The 16,502-nt window shown below is 47.7% G+C and overlaps 1 protein-coding gene and 1 long non-coding RNA gene across 4 annotated transcripts in view; both read left to right on the plus strand.

Annotated features, from left to right (window-relative positions):
• Nucleotides 1–16,502, plus strand: part of acvr2ba (activin A receptor type 2Ba) — a 161,719-nt gene that overhangs the window by 60,304 nt on the left and 84,913 nt on the right. The window lies entirely within an intron of this gene.
• Nucleotides 1–16,502, plus strand: part of LOC140195565 (uncharacterized) — a 32,354-nt gene that overhangs the window by 7,725 nt on the left and 8,127 nt on the right. Inside the window, exons 1-2 of one of the 2 annotated variants that reach the window (XR_011885517.1) lie at nucleotides 4,748–4,794; nucleotides 6,873–7,355. This is a non-coding gene — a long non-coding RNA (uncharacterized lncRNA). Of the gene's footprint in view, nucleotides 1–4,747; nucleotides 4,795–6,872; nucleotides 7,356–16,502 lie in introns of those variants that run through there. The other variant, XR_011885518.1, reaches the window with a different exon arrangement.

Consider the following 16,502-nt stretch of genomic DNA (forward strand, 5'->3'; position numbering starts at 1 on the left):
CTCCACCCACCACTCTTTGGATAGGGCAATATTTTATTTTAGGAATGTCTTCTTTCCCTCCACCATTAAATTCTTGAATGGTTCATGCATCCGTGACCGCTACCTCGCTATTTATTCCTCCTTTCAGAATAGTGATTTTTGGTCTTGCAGTATACTACTGTTGCAAAGCAACAGATTTCACCATGTTGTTAACGATGCTTGTACAGAGTAGATTAGCGTGACCCCTGCCCAAGGATGGCGGAGAGATTTGTGAAGCATTTTGGGACAGCGTGATACCGTAGCAGTTGGCGTAACGCTTTACGGCACTGGCTGTAAGATGGAGGTTCAATTTCTGTGGCTGTCTGTGAGGAGTTTGTACGTTCTCCCCGTGACTGCGTGGGTTCCTCCCACAGTCCCAATGTGTATGGATTAAGGTTAGTAAGTTGCGGGCATACTATGTTGGCACTTGTCCCCTAGGCCTGAGTCGACGTAGTAGTAGTATGTTGGCACTGGAAGTGTGGCGACACTTGTGGGCTGCTCCCAGCATGTCGTCGATGCAAATGGCTCATTATATTTCAATGTATACGCAGCAAACAAAGCCAGTCTTTAAAACAAAACCTGATTCTGAACCTACTGCCCTGACAGCGTCCGGCCTATATCTGACTAGTCTAAATCATTCTTAACTGCCCTCAGCTTTGGGCATGATTTGGGCTGTTATAAAGACGGAATAAAAATAGGCATTGAACATCGATTTCTCCTTCTAGTAGTTTTTTCTCTTCCTCTTTCCTCCTCCTCCTATTCTCCAGGCTGGCCACTCACCTCTTCTCCTCACCTGAACACCTCCCTCTGGTGCCTCCCCCTTCCCTTTCTGCTTCCTCTCCGATCAGATTCCTTCTGCCCCAGCCCTTCATCTTTCCCATGCAGCTGGCTTCACCTGTTACCCTCTAGCTGTCTTCCCCTCTCTTCCTCCCCCCCCACATTTTTATTCTGGCATCTTCCCCCTTCCTTTCCAGTCCTGAAGAAGGATCTCAGCCCAAAATGTCAATTTTTCACTCTTTCCAACAGATGCTGCCTGGCCTGCTGGTCTCCTCCAGTATTTAGTGTGCACTCTGCTGTGCTTTTCCAGCAGTATCTCTGCTGTTTACAGTCATAAAAGCTGTTTTGTATAGTAACTCTGCTGTTCCATGCAGGGGAAAAAAAACACAGCAGCCAGAAAGAACCAAAATGCTTCTGTGTCACCGAACTAGAAAAATGTAGAAGATTATCATTCTTTGTGCGTTCCTGAGATGCTTACCTCGCTGTGCACGTAGGCAGAGGAATGCTCCCTTCAACCCTTCAGGTGATTTCCGGTGTGCAGTTTTGAAAGTTTCTCCTTCTTGGGGAAACGCATGGCATTCCTGCACAGAGTCACCGTTCGCAGGGTATTTATTTGTTTTGTTTGGAGATCCGGTGTAGAGTAGACCCTTCCAGCTCCACGAGTCGCACTCCCCCTCCGGCAGCCCACCTAACTACAGGACGATTTACAATGACCAATTCGCCTGCTCGCCCGTGGAAGGAAACCAGAGCATCTAGAGGAAACCCCGTATGGTTCACGGGGGGACCATACAGCAGCCACCTCCCTCACCCAGGACATGCCCTCTTCTTGTTGCTACCATCAGGGAGGAGATACCAGAGCCTGAAGGCACACACTCAATGATTTCAGAACAGCTTCCCCTCAACCATCAAATTTCTGAATGGACAATGAATGATTTCACCCCCTTTGTTTTTTTTGTACTATTTATTCAGATCAATTTTTTAATATATATCTGCAAATACTTAGTTGTGATTTAGTTTTTATGATGGATGTATTGCACCGCACTGCTGCCACAAAACAATGAAATTTCACGACGTGCCTATGATATTAAATCTGATGCTGAATTCCTTACAGACGGCGCTGGAATTGAACTCTGGAATGCCCCGAGCAGTAAGAGCGCGCGCTAACCGTCACGCCGTCACGGCGCTCATTGGATCACGGCTCCGTAGAAAAAAGGGCCGGTGGTGTCGAGTGTGCTTTCTGTCACTCGCCACCATTGAGGCCTCTGTTTGGCAGGCTAGGCCCTGTTACCAAACCTTGCTGAGGAGAAGATCGCAGGTGTCAGATCCAGATGAAACGGATTTGTGGAGAAGCGAAGGGATGCTTTCTTTAGGATGAAGGAGACTTGAGAGGCACCCGTTTACAAGAAGGCTGGACTCCAAGCGGGACCCATTCCCTGCACAGAAGTGAACAGAGACACCAAGATGTAGGAGAAGAAATGCCCAGTGCGTGCTTGTGGATATGAAGCTCGGCTGAGGGTGGTAGCGGGAGAAACACTCCCCACATTCAAATGGAAAGGAAAAGTGCACCGTTAATGGCAGGATGCTTAACGGTATTGATGGACAGAATGATGTGGAGTTCCAGATCCATAGAAAGTATTGTATTGAGATACAGCAACTGGGATAACTTCACTTACCCCATCGTTAAAATGTTCCCACAACCTATGGAATTGCTTTCAAGGACTCTTCATGTACTCGATATTTATTTATTACTATTATTTATTTCTTTTTGTATTTGCAGTTTGCCTTTTGCACATTGTTTGAATGCCCAAGTTGGTGCCGTCTTTCATTCCTTCTGTTATGGTTATTTATGCTCTGCCCTCAAGGAAATGAATCTCGGGGTTGTATATGGTTATGTATATGTACTTTGAACTCCGCTCTACAAACAACTGCAAGGAACTTCTGAGATGTGGACACCACTTGTCACATCATAGAAACCAGCCTCGTGCCCATGGTCTATACCCGTCATTACCTCAGTAAAGCAGCTAACATGATCAGAGTTCCCACCCACCTCAGACATTCTCTCTTCTCGCTTCTCCCATCAGGCAGAAGATACAAGGGCCTGAAAGCAAGTACCACCAGGCTCAAGGACTGCTTCTATACTTTATACTTTATTGTCGCCAAACAATTGATACTATGATGTACAATCATCACGGCGATATTTGATTCTGCGCTTCCTGCTCCCTGGATTACAAATATTAAATATTAAAAATAGTAAAAATTAGCTTCTATCCTGTTATAGATTATTGAATGGCCACTAATACATGGTCAGTTGGGTTCTTGATCTCACAATCTTGATCTTGCACCTTATTGTTTACCTGCACTGCACTGTTATTGTTTTACCTTGTTCTCCCACGGTACACTGTAATGATCTGATCTGTATGACCAATATGCAAGGAACGCTTTTCACCGGGGCTCAATAAACCAACCCCGGTCCCCTGAAAGAGGCTGCACAGGTTGCTAGGTTGGCACAGAAAACATGTGGCATGCTTGCATTTACAAGTCGAGGCACTGAGTTCAAAAGCTGAGTAAAAATTATTTCTGTTTTTAAGAGCAATTAGCTGTTAAACTTTGAGTATCCTTGCCCCGAACAGCTTCTGTGCGGCTGCGCAGTAACTGAAACGCTCCAGCGTGCACAGCCTTTATTGCCGTGAAGCTGTAATTTTCTTTTATATAATGTTCTATTGAAGTGCGGTGCAGTTTTCAGGCCGTGTAAAACTTTCCTGCTCAGTGCAGTGGTTGGTCTGTGCAGCTGTAAACAGAACGGGGGTGGGGGGGAGCATTGTGAATAACTGATGTTGTAGATCACAATGCTCTGTGGACAGAGAACAGTACAGGACAGGGCGTTTGGCTAACAATGTCTCTGCTGAACATGATGCCAAATTAAACTCAATCCGTTTTGCCAGCACGTGATCCATATCTCTCCAATCTCTGTGTATTCGCGGCCGTCTAAAATCCTTTTAAACGTTGCTGTTATGCTTGCCTCCACCACCACCCCCTGGCCCTCTAGGAGGGCCACAAGCTTGTTGTAGGGTTTGGAGGCTTGTGTGCCTCAATGACCCCGACACCTATGTTGGCTGGGGTCAGGGCCTTGTGCTTTGGGTCTTGGTAGGGTCACCTATGCCAAACAGATTAAAAGGTAGAGGCCAGACTAAGAGTGGTCCACCGGTCGTCCAGGTTCGGGGGTTCAGCTCAGGGCTAACAACCCTGACTAGTGAAACAAAACCGTTACGGAAACAGCAATAAATAATCCTTTTATATCTGAGGACTCTGAACCACACCTGGGGCATAGTAGAGAATGTAGCCAAGGACGGGCAGAGATAGAGGAACTTCATTGCTGCTCTAAACACCAGCGGTGTAACAGGCAGTAAGCAAGTACCACCCCTGGCACAACATTCCAGATGCTCACCGCTCCTTTCAAAACTTAACCCACTCATCTTCTTTCAATTTCCCCCTTTACCTGCAGTGCACGTCTTTTCCTTTTTGACACGGATGTCCTGGGAGGAAGATTCTGACTGTCTGCCCTACCCCTCTTCTCTTTTACCCGTTGTGCTGCTGGCGTTTAGAGCAACAGTGAAGGTCCTTCACCTCCATCGTGTCAATAGCTTCCTTTTGGAATACTGCCAGTCGTGCGGGAATACCGTCGCCCTGCAGTGCAGAAGAGTTCTTCATTGCTGTCTCGTTGCACAAGCCTCCAAATGTCGACAAGGTTATGGTCGTCTTGGAGGAGTCTGCCCTATCTAGACCTCCCAGGGCACCACAGTAGCCAAGCCGGTAGCACGGCACTTTTACAGCTTAGGGTGCCAGAGTTCAGAGTTCAATTCCGGCTGTTTGATCGTTCTAACTGTGCCCACGTGGGTTTCCTCAGGGTGCTCCGGTTTCCTCCCAAAGCACGAAGATGTACCAGTCAGTAGATAAATTGGTCGTTGTAAACTGCCCTGTGATTAGGCTCACGTTAAATGGGTGAGTGGCTGGACGGTGTGGCTCGTTGGGCTGGAAGGGCTTGTTCCACCTGTATTTCTAAATAAAAATAGAAGTAATTTTGTAAACCTCTATGCATAAAGAGGCTTTCTTTCCGTAAGTGTACAAAATTTGCAACGCCCAATCACCCCAAGGCCATGTATTGACCTCGGTCCGGTTAAGAATGCCCCTGGCCCACTTCACTGTCCTGTTCTCAAATTTGAGTCCCTTCATTCCCACGTTTGATGAACCTTGCAATACAGATGCAAAATAGAAGTGTCGCGACATCAGAACTTGGCATTAATATGTCAGCTCTATAATTTGTTTTATTTTCTTCTCCCTCTGTAGGCTAATCATAAATTATTGTTCTAACTTTGATAAATCCGCAGTCAAAATAGTTGCGACAACTGTAACAAGATTTTGGACGAAAGTGACACTTCCTCAGCAGGATGTAAATGAGTGGAAATTTCAGAATAATTGTGATGTATGATTTTTGCTTATTAGTTCATCATCGCCCTGCGGTGTTTATTTGGGATGCCAGCGAGGATGGGATTAATTTAGAAGCTTGCTAATAGGTTTTATTGCTGTGGAGTGGGTTCCTAGGTGTCAACATTTCTGAGGATCCATCCGGGGCCCAGCGTACTGACACAATTACTGAGAAGGTACGTCAGCGGCTTCATTTCATGAGGAGTTTGAGGAGAGCTGGTAGGTCACCAAAGACACCGGTAGATTTCTGGAGACGTACCGCGGAGAGCATTCTAACTGGTTGCGTCATTGTCCAGTATGGAGAGGCACTGAGCAGGATCGGAAAAAGCTACAGAAAGTTGTGAACTCGGCCAGCTCCATCGGGGGCACTAGCCCTCCCCAGTGTCCAGGACACCTTCAAAAAGCGAAGCCTCAAAAAGGGGGCATCTGTCATTAAGACCCCCTCCCCCCTCCCCCTCCAATCACCCAGGATGTGCCCTCTTCTCACTGCTACCATCAGAGAGGAGCTACAGGAGCCTGAAGACACACACTCAATGTTTCAGGAACTTCAAGATGCATGGCAGATGCAGTTTAATGTGGATAAATGTGAGGTTATCCACTTTGGTGGCAAGAACAGGAAGGCAGATTACTATCTGAATGGTGTCAAGTTAGGAAAAGGGGAAGCACAACGAGATCTAGGTGTCCTTGTACATCAGTCACTGAAAGCAAGCATGCAGGTACAGCAGGCAGTGAAGAAAGCTAATGGCATGCTGGCCTTCATAACAAGGGGAATTGAGTATAGGAGCAAAGAGGTCCTTCTGCAGCTGTACAGGGCCCTGGTGAGACCACACCTGGAGTACTGCGTGCAGTTTTGGTCTCCAAATTTGAGGAAGGACATTCTTGCTATTGAGGGAGTGCAGCGTAGGTTCACAAGGTTAATTCCCGGGATGGCGAGACTGTCATATGTTGAAAGATTGGAGTGACTGGGGTTGTATACTCTGGAATTTAGAAGGATGAGAGGGGATCTGATTGAAACAGATAAGATTATTAAGGGATTGGACCCGCTGGAGGCAGGAAGCATGTTCCCGATGTTGGGTGAGTCCAGAACCAGAGGCCACGGTTTAAGAATAAGGGGTAGGCAACTTAGAACAGAGTTGAGGAAAAACTTTTTCACCCTGAGAGTGGTGGATATATGGAATGCTCTGCCCCAGAAGGCTATGGAGGCTAAGTCTTTGGATGCTTTCAAGAAAGAGATGGATAGAGCTCTTAAAGATAGCGGAATCAAAGGTTATGGGGATAAGGCAGGAACTGGATACTGATAGTGGATGATCAGCCATGATCACAGTGAATGGTGGTGCTGGCTCGAAGGGCCGAATGGCCTACTCCTGCACCTATTGTTTATTATCAGAATTCTGAATGGACAATGAACCCGCAAACACTACCCCACATTTTTTTTTTGGTCTCTTTTTGCACTACTTAATTACTTTTTAAAATATGTATTTTTGTAATTTATAGCTTTTAAAAATTATTATTTATTGAAATGTACGTCTGCTGCTAAACAACAAATTTCACAACATATGCCAGTGATGTTAAACCTGATTTTGATTTCCCCTCAGCAATCGGTGCAGGCTTTTGACCTCGAGCTGTCCTGGGAGTGCTTCAGAAAAAGGATGTGCCCAACAGTGTTAACCAGGTCTCCCTCCTTCATCTCCCGCAGAACAGGAAAGTCTGGCTTCGGCCCGAAATGTCTCCCAGCAGATGCTGCTCGACCCACTGAGTTACTCCAGGTTAAGCAGCGGCTACAGTTTCTTGTGCTTCCACAGTGGCTCTCTTTCCCCTGCTCTTGTGTCCTGTTCCAGTTCTATGGTCAATGTCCCATCGTCAAGGCTCGGACGCACCAAATTTGTACTGCGGGCAAAGGCAATGGTTTTTATCTCCAGGGTAAAAACGTCAGCTAACTAGAGGACATGCGTACATTGGGGGGGTGGGGTGGAGTTTAAAAGGAGATGATCAGACAAATATTTTTACAGAGGAAGAAGTGGGTGCTTGGTGTGCACTGTCGGGCGGAGTGGAGGCAGATACAATCAAGACCTTTAGCCGTGAGTATGCAGAGATTAGAGGAACATGGATTGTGTACAGGCAGAGAGATTAGTTTAAATTGGCATCTTGTTCAGCACAGACATTGTGGGCTGAAGGGCCTGTTCCTAAGCTGTACTGATTTACGTTCAGCAATCACTTTACTAGGTACACCTGTACCCCAACTCGTTGATACATTTGTCTCATCAGCCAATCATATGGTAGCAACTCAACACATAAAAGCATGCAGACATGGTCAAGAGGTTCAGTTGTTCAGACCAAACATCAGAATGGGGAAGATACGTGATCTAAGTGGCTCTGGCTGTGGAATGATTGTTGGTGCCTGATGGGGTGGTTTGAGTATCTCAGAAACTGCTGATCTCCTGGGATTTTCACACGCAGCAGTTTACAGAGAACGGTGCAGAAAACAAAAAGCATCCAGTGAGCAGCATTTCTGTGGGTGAAAACACTTTGTTAATGAGAGAGGTCGGAGGAGAATGGCCAGACTGGTTCAAGCTGACGGGAAGGCGACAGTGACTCAAATAACTATGTGTTACAACAGTGGTGTGCAGAAGAGCATCTCTGAATGTACAACATGTTGAATCTTGAAGTGGACGGGCTATAGCAACAGAAGACCAGAGACATGCACTCAGGGGCCACTTCGTTAGATACCTCCTATACCTAATAAAGTGTTCACTGGCCTCAGTGTGGAATATTATTCCTGCCTCTATCCTCTATGACTCCTGTGCCTCCTCCTCCCCCTCCCCACCACCACGTCCTTCTTGGCCACATCTCCCGCCCCCCGTCCTTTGCCAGGCCCACCTCTGGCTCCGCCGCCCCCTCTGGCCTGCCTGGAGTGATCAGGGAGCTGCCTCCTTGCAGTGGGCCGGCGTGTCTGGTTCCACGCCAGCTCTTAATAATAGCGCCTCGCGAGGTCGGATTGCTCTGAAATGAGGGGGCGCAGCAGGGAAGGAATAGCCCCTTTTGGTGTCCAAGTGGCTGCCTGCCAAGTGATTAAGCATTACAGCGGGGGGGGGGGGAATGTGGGGAGGTGGAGGATTTAACAGTGAGCACTCCTTGTAATGACAGAAAAATTAAAAACTTAAAAATTAAAAGGACACTTATGATTCTTTAAACTAAATTGAAGTGTTGGCTTCCATTGTATTGTATGCTTCTGTCCTCCAGCAATAGATGTTCTCGTAGGGTTGTGGTTTTTAGTGAAGTTTGCTGTTGACATCAGGGAGAATTCGTCATTCCATTTTGTTTTAAAAAAAGTACTGAGTAGTTTGAAAGCTGACCACTGAGTTGTCAGATTGTACTTCGACTGTGGCAGCAGCTTAGCGAAATGAGTATTTATCCTGGCCCAAGCTTTGCCAAGTGTGGTGTGTTCGGAAGGAGGTGGGGGAGAGGTTTCTGCCCCAGGTGTTCGTGTAACCTGGACTGGACGGTGGGGGGGGGGGGGTAGTGGCTGGGATTGTGGGAGGGGAGGGAAGGGAGGGAGGGCTGGGACAGCAAGGACCAAATACCATTGAGCAAGGGGTCAGGCTGGGAGGAAGGGATCTGGGAATTTGGGTTTAGAGGTGGTGGCTGCCATTGTTTCTGGGCTAGCAGGTGCCGAGGAGAGCCGGTGTTTGCTGCCCCAACGAAGTTTGATTTGTCATGTGTACATCGAAAGACCTACCAATTGGTAGATTAATTGGTCATTGTAAGTTGTCACATGATTATGCTGTGGTTAAATTTGGGGGGGGGGGTTGGAATTTGCTGGGCAGCGTGGCTCGAACGGCCGGCCAGAAGGACCCATTCCATTCTGCATCTCAGTAAATGAAAAACGAAATAGCGAACCATACAGTGAAATCAATTTTGGGCTGGGGGTGGGCGGCAGCTCACACTTCCGCCGCCAGCCTTAACATGTCCGCTACTCACTAACCCTGACTCGTGTGTCTGGAATGTGGAACAAGGAGAGCATACAGACCCCTTACGGACAGCGGCAGGAATTGAACCCTGATCCTGCAGCTGATGCTGTACTGGCACTGTGCTAACCGCTAACTTCCACAGCCCTCTCCTGGGAAAAGTGGGGGAGCGGGAATGGAGTTGTAGAGCAGGCAGCGAGGCCTGTGGCCTACGAAGTCACTGCCACCTTCACATGCACTAATCCCACTTCGATCTGCCTCGCCCTCCAGAATCAGGTTTATTATCCGCACAAGGGGATTCCGCAGATGCTGGAAATCCGGAGTAGCACACGCAGAGCACCGTGGGAACAGACAGGGTGTGAAGGAGAGTGGACTATGGGAGAAGGGGAAGGAGGAGGGGGCACAGCAGGAGGTGATAGGCAAGTGAGGAGAAGAGTTGAGAGTGGGGAACTGAAAGAAGAGCTGCTTCATTCCCCTTCCCCACCCACTTCACTTCGCCCGTCACCTTCTACCTATCCTCCTTCCCTTCCCCCACCTTTCCATTCTGACATCTTCCTCCTTCCTTTCCAGTCCTGATGAAGGGTCTCAGCCCAAAGTGTCGACTTCTTATTCATTTCCATGGAAGTCCTGACCTGCTGAGTTCCTCCCACATTTTATGTGTGTTGCTCTGGTTTATATGGTAAAATTTGATTTTCTTGTTCAATGTACGACTATAAGTTACAAAAAAATAATGATAGCGTAAGAGAGGAATAATGAAGCAGTCTTCACAAACTTCTAAGGAAATAGAGGCACTGCCATGTTCTCTTCATAATTGCATTTGCGTGCTGTGCCCAGGACAGATCCCCTGAAATGCTAACATCAAGGAATTTAATGTCTCCGCCTCTGGTCAACCCATGCAGACAGATTCATGGACTTCTGCTTTCCTTCTCCTGAAGTCATGAATCGGCTGCTTGGTCTTGCTGACATTGAGTGAGAAGTTGTTGTTGTGGCACCACTCAGCCAGATTTTCAATCTGTCTCCTATATGCTGAGTTGTCACCACTTTTGATTCGGCCTACAAAAGTAGTGTCAGCCCAAACTTGGATATGGCATTGGAGCTCTGGTTAGCCTGTCAGTCATCAGTGTAAGGCGAGTAGAGCAGGGGGCCAAGCACCCGGCCTTGTGGTGTATCTGTGCTGAGGGAGATTGTGGAGGAGATGTCGCCAATCCAAACTGACTGGGGTCAGCAAGTGAGGAAGTCAAGGATCCAATTGCACGAGGAGATATTGAGGCCAATGTCTTGAAGCTTAGTGATTAGTTTTGAGGGGATGATAGTATTGAATGCCGAGCTGTAGTTGATAAAGGGCATCCTGATGGATGCATCTTGCTGTCCAGATGTTCCAGGATTGAGTGAAGAGCCAGTGAAAAGACATCTGTTGTGCCGATGGACAAACTGGAGCAGATCCAAGTCACTTCTGGGGCAGGATTTGATACGTTTCACCACCAACCTCTCAAAGCACTGTGGATGTAAGTGCTCCTGGACAATAGTCATTGAGGCAACACTCACAGCACACTGGTCGGATGGTATATGAGGTGTTGCTCCTCACTGAGGCAGGTTGCCACATTCATGTCGTTAATTGGAATATTGCTTAGAAAGGAGTTGGAGAGGGACGGTGGGGACCCATAGGTCAGCGAAACTAGCGTTGGTCGTGAGGAAGTACTGGAATCTGATGGGGTTCAAGGACTGTTTACAACTCGTGTTCTCAGTGTAATTTTTTATTTACACAATTTTGCAAATTGGTTGTTTGTTCGTCCATCTCTGTCTGTAGAACATAGAACAGTACAATCCCTTCAGTCCGGGGTGTTGTGTCCGAAACAGAACTGCCACTGTTACTGTCCTCAGAGGCACAGACTCTGCAGGTGCTGGAAATCTGCACGAACACCCACACGCTTACTCCGCTGGAGGGGCTCAGCAGGTATGGAGGGGAATAAGTGCTCTATGCTTCGGGCCGAGACCTAGCACGTTCCCTTTCTTCTGCTTGTGTTTCCAAGGAAAATGAGAGGGGAAAAGAAACCATGCAGAATCCTTTTAGATAAATCACTGCACCTCCAGTCCCTAAGAACGTGGTGAGCTGGAGCGTGAAGGGTTAAGTTGAAGAATGCACAGGCTGACTGGGATGCTCCACAGAGGAGCGGGGTCTTCGAGGACGAGGCTTCTGTGTAGCCAACGTGAGTGCTGATCAGAGGGGCCCTAGTTTTTATCCTTCCTGGTCCCGATACTGTACTCCCTCCCCTTCAACCTCTCTGTCTTTCCCCCTGCCCGCGGAAGGAAAAACCCTCCCGTGCCCAACGAGGAAACTAAATGGTTAAAAGAGCAGACGGTACTTTGAGTGTTAAGAATACTTTTTTTTTTGCTTTTAAACTCCTGTGTGCACGTTAATCTGTCCGAGGAGACCACGGCTGCCAGATTACAGTCGGGCCTGAATTAACTTGGTTGCCCCGTGAGACAGCTTTAGAAGGTTAGCTATGCGAGTTCCCTTGACATTTGTGTTTGTGTAGGACATCTGTGCAAATGGCTCCCGTACAATCCTGGCCGCACTCTCCGTCGTTTTATGCTAATGCACGGAATTTGCATTTGCACTGTCCTTTCTGTTTCTCCCCCATCCCCACCCCTCCCCTGCTCTGCCTCTCAGTGTGTCTCTTCACAGTTGTAGGAAAAATTTTCCAGTGAAAGAGTATCCTGGTCCACGGGAGGCGGGGCGACGTGTCCACTTTACTGAAACAACATGGATTAAAGCTGCTGTAACTGAGCCATTTGCTAGCTCACCCCCGCCAACGGAGCTGCTAATTTAACCCTTTGCACACAGGTGCTCAGAACGCTTTTCTTTCCCCTTCGATGCTCTGCCTGACCCCCACCGTTCTCCCCTGTGTCCCACCTTCACAGATCCCCAATTACGTGGGTGCAGGGGGTACGGACGGCCATGGTCTGACTGTAGCTCCATGAGGCTAGGCAGAATAATAGGGTGGTACAGACTAGATGGGCTGAAGGGTCTTTTTCTGTGCTGTAGTGCTCTGACACTACATCTTTGGGCCCATCGAGAGAGAGAGACAACACAGAAACGGGCCCTTCAGCTCAACAAATCCACTCTTAGGATTCAAATCCTAAATTAATCAAAATGTTTTTAATCTCCCCACATTCTTCTCAACCTGAGGGGAAATCTTTTGTTCACCCAGAGAGTGGCCAGTATATGGAATGTACTGCCAGAGAAAGTGGTTGAGGCAGGTACCTTCATTCATCATTTTGTGCTGTGTCCTGTGACGTGGGCGATCGTGGTCTTTCTGTCACCATCATTGTCCTTGGCAAAGTTTTCTACAGAAGTGGCTTGCTGTTGTCTTCTGGCCAGTATCTTTACAAGACGGGTGACCCCAGCCATTATCAATACTCTTAAGAGACTGCCTGCCTGTCGTCAGTGGTCGCATAACCAGGACTTGTGATGTGCACCAGCTGCTCATACGACCATCCACCACCTGGTCCTGTGGCTTCACGTGACCCTGATCGGGTGAGGGGGAGGAGGGACTAAGCAGGTGCTACACCCAAGGGTGACCTGTAGGCTAGCAGAGGGAAGGAGCGCCTTACACCTCCATTGATAGAGAAATGTCTCCACCCCACGACAGGTGCATTAACAGCATTTAAAACGTACATGGGTAGGAAAGCTTTATGGACCAAATGGAGTGAGTTTAAATTGGAATTATGGTTGTGTCAGCAGGATTGGATTACAGGGAGAAGCTGCAAACTTTGCACATACAGGACCAGAGGCTGGGATTGAACCGGAGACTCTGGCTCTGTGAGGCAGTGGCACGGTGGACTTCAAACCGCAATCAACCCCCTCCCACACCGACATCACTCCCACAAAGACGGCCTGCAAATGCATAAGTTACCGTATGGCCTGAGGCTGTTCAGCCCATTGAGTCTGTACTGCCCCATGTCATTTCTCATTTGCTCCGCAGATTTTTCCCATTCAGGTACTCGTCCAGCAAAAAATTGAATCTCTGATCGCTACTTCCCTGGCACTGATCTCCATAGCACGACCACCCAGTCCATCTTTCCCAAAACTTTAAATGTTTTCCCTCATGTAATGTAGTGGGGGAGTCTAAGACCGGAAGGCACAGCCTCAGAATACAAGGGTAGCCCTTTAGAGCAGAGATTAGAGAGGAATTTCTTTGGCCAGAGGGTGGTGAGTCCGTGGAGGCAGGAGGGTGGGGCTGAGAAATGGTGGAGTAGACTGGATGGTCCAAATCGTCCACTCTGCCCCTGTGCCTAGCGGTCACTTTCAGTGCTGGCTGGATGGATTTTCAGATGAGTATCGGAACTGTAGAATACACTCAGAGTGGAAGGTGAGAGGGCGTTACTGAGTGAAGCACCCCCAGGGATCTGCATGGTCTCGTGCTTCCTCCTGTCACCACTGTGATCTGCAGATGCTGGAAATCTCAGGCAGCGCACACAAAGTGCTGGCGGAGCACAGCGGGTCAGGCAGCGTCTCCCCCCTGCCGGTTGTACGTACCGTCATGTGGTCCAGTAGGGTTGGTTGGGGGGTGGGGGTTGCAGGAGCTGCTGATTTCCTGTGTTTGTCCCACTCCCATCAGGGAGGAGGTTACGTGGCATCCATGTCAGGACCAGTTACTTTCCCCAAGCAGTAAGACTGATCAACACCTCCCATTAACCCACCCCTCCTCACCCACCACGACTTTATCGTTCCCTGTCGTTCACCTTATGTACAGACACTAGTGTGCCTAGGTTCAATTTATGGCCATACAATCAATCTGTGGATGTAAACTATCTTACGTACAGTATTTATACTTAAATTTTTATGATTATGTTCTTTATCTTATTGTGTTTTTTATGCTGTGTGAGACAGGTTAACGATGATTTTGTTCTCGTGCTGGAAATGACATTAAACAATCGTGAATTGAGCATGTGGGTAATTGTGAGGTGTGGCACTTTGGGAGATTAAATGTGAAGGGAGAATGCATGTTAATGGCTGGACCCTTAACAGTGTTGATGTGTAACTGGTAATCCCGGGGTGCAAGTCCACAGCCCCCTGAAAGTGGCTGCACAAGTTAAGAACACAGAACATGACAGCACAGTACACACTGTTATGCTGACCTAACCTACCCTAAACTCAATCTAACCCTTCCATCCTGCATAACCCTCTGTCATCCATGTGCCTTTCAGCGTGTCCCTCATATATCTGCCTCCACCACCACCCTGACAGCATGTTCCACACATCTACCACAGAGTCATAGAAAAGTACAGTGTAGAAACAGACCCTTCAGCCCATCTAGCCCATGCTAAACCATTTAAATTGCCTGGTCCAATTGACGTGCACATTGACCTCCATCCCCTCCCATCCATGTACCCATCCAACCTTCTCTTAAACATTGAAATCAAGCTCACCTCCACTGGCAGCTCGTTCCACACCCTCACCGCCCTCTGAGTGAAGAAGTTTCCCCTTGTATTCACACTCACCGCTCTGTGATAAGGTGGAAAAGAAGGCTTGCCTTTTTTTGTAGAGGCATTGATTTCACGAGTCAGGAACTATGTTGCATCCTTCTAAGCTCTGGTTGGGCACCTGGAAGACTGGTTACCTCACTACATGAAGGATGACGCTTTGGAGAAGGTGCAGTAGAAGTTTATCGGTATACTCCCTGGATCAGAGGATGCCTGTCATGACGAGACATTGGGTTGTTTTCTCTAGGGAGGTGGAGGGGAGATAGAATAGTTCATTGACTAGGTAGGTAGCTGCTATCTTTTTACTGGGGTAACGCTTTATAACACTAACGGCAGGAAGATTAGGGTTTAATTTGTGCTGTTGTCTGTAAGGAATTTGTACATTCTTTCTTTTCCCACATGGGTTTTCTCCAGGTGCTTCGGTCTCCTTCCACATTCTTTTAATAAAAAAGACGTACAGTTAGGGTTGGCATGCTGTAAGTATACTGTGTTTGCACTGGAAGCCTGGTGACAGTTACAGGCTGTCCCCAGCACATCCTCGAGGTGTGTTGGTCATTGATGTAAGCAACACATTTCACATATGCTTCAATATTTTGACGTACACGTGACATTTATTAAGGTAACAGTTACTACCCCCCATCCATCAGGCTCTTAAACCAAAGAAGATAACTCCACTCGCCCCATCATTCAGATGTTACCACAACCTACAGACTCACTTTCAAGGACTCTTCATCTTATATTCTTGATATTTATTTATTTATTTATTTATTTATTTGCACAGTTTGGTTCTTGCATGCTGGTTGAATGCCTGAGTTGGTGCGGTCTTTCATTGATTCTATTGTGGTTATTATTCGATTATGGATTCATTGAGTATGCCTGCGAGAAAATGAATCTCAGGGTTGAAAATGGTGACATATATGCAATTTAATAATAGATTTACTTGGAACTTTGAAATAAACTTAATCTTCTAAAAGGCTTAATACTAAGGGGCATGCATCTAGGGTGAGTAGGGGAAAGTTTAGGCGTTTAGGGTGAGTTATCGTGAGAAGGGGAGAGTTCAGATGAGATGCGTGGGGCAAGTTTTTTTTTTGCCCAGAGTGCTGAGTGCCTGGGGTCACTCCAGCAGACGAGATGCTGGAGTTCCCAACCTGGGAACTCCGGGCCCTCGGTTAATTGCAAGGGGCCTCTGGCAATGGAGGCATTTAAGAAGCTCTTGGACAAGGACACGGATGCGCAGGAAGTGGAGAGATAGGGACCATCTTCGGGCAGAAGGGATTAGGTGCCATCAGACGGCTTGTGGACTGAGCTGTACATTTATATTAATATTCTGTGTTTTAATTCGGATGCATCTCTGATAAGAACTAGAGACAAATGGGAACGGGGAGCTGAGTTTCCTGTAACTGGGACTGTGAACAAAAGCCATCAAGGGCCGCCTTGTGGCTGCCTTTGTATTTTAACTTGCCTTTTAGAATGCTAGAAATTCCAGCGTAGAATTCACCTGCCCCCACCCCCCAGTCCTTGAAACAATGAACAGTCAACTGGAACCAAGCACAGCGATCTCGCCAATTCCTGCAAGCCTCTTGGCGACCCTACTTTCTGAATTCCTTTCCATTTTTTGAAAAAAAAAGACCCATTCTCCTGCAAACCCCTGTGGTTTGGCCGCGTGTATTCGAGGTGGCGGGGGGAGGTGAAAAATTTCCAACGTGCCCCTTGTCTCTTCCTGGAGTGAGGCAGGCACACGGTTCCCCCACCCCCCCTCGCCAGGATTGGAAA

This window comes from Mobula birostris, chromosome 3 (assembly GCF_030028105.1).
Source record: "Mobula birostris isolate sMobBir1 chromosome 3, sMobBir1.hap1, whole genome shotgun sequence".
Lineage (NCBI taxonomy): Eukaryota > Metazoa > Chordata > Chondrichthyes > Myliobatiformes > Myliobatidae > Mobula > Mobula birostris.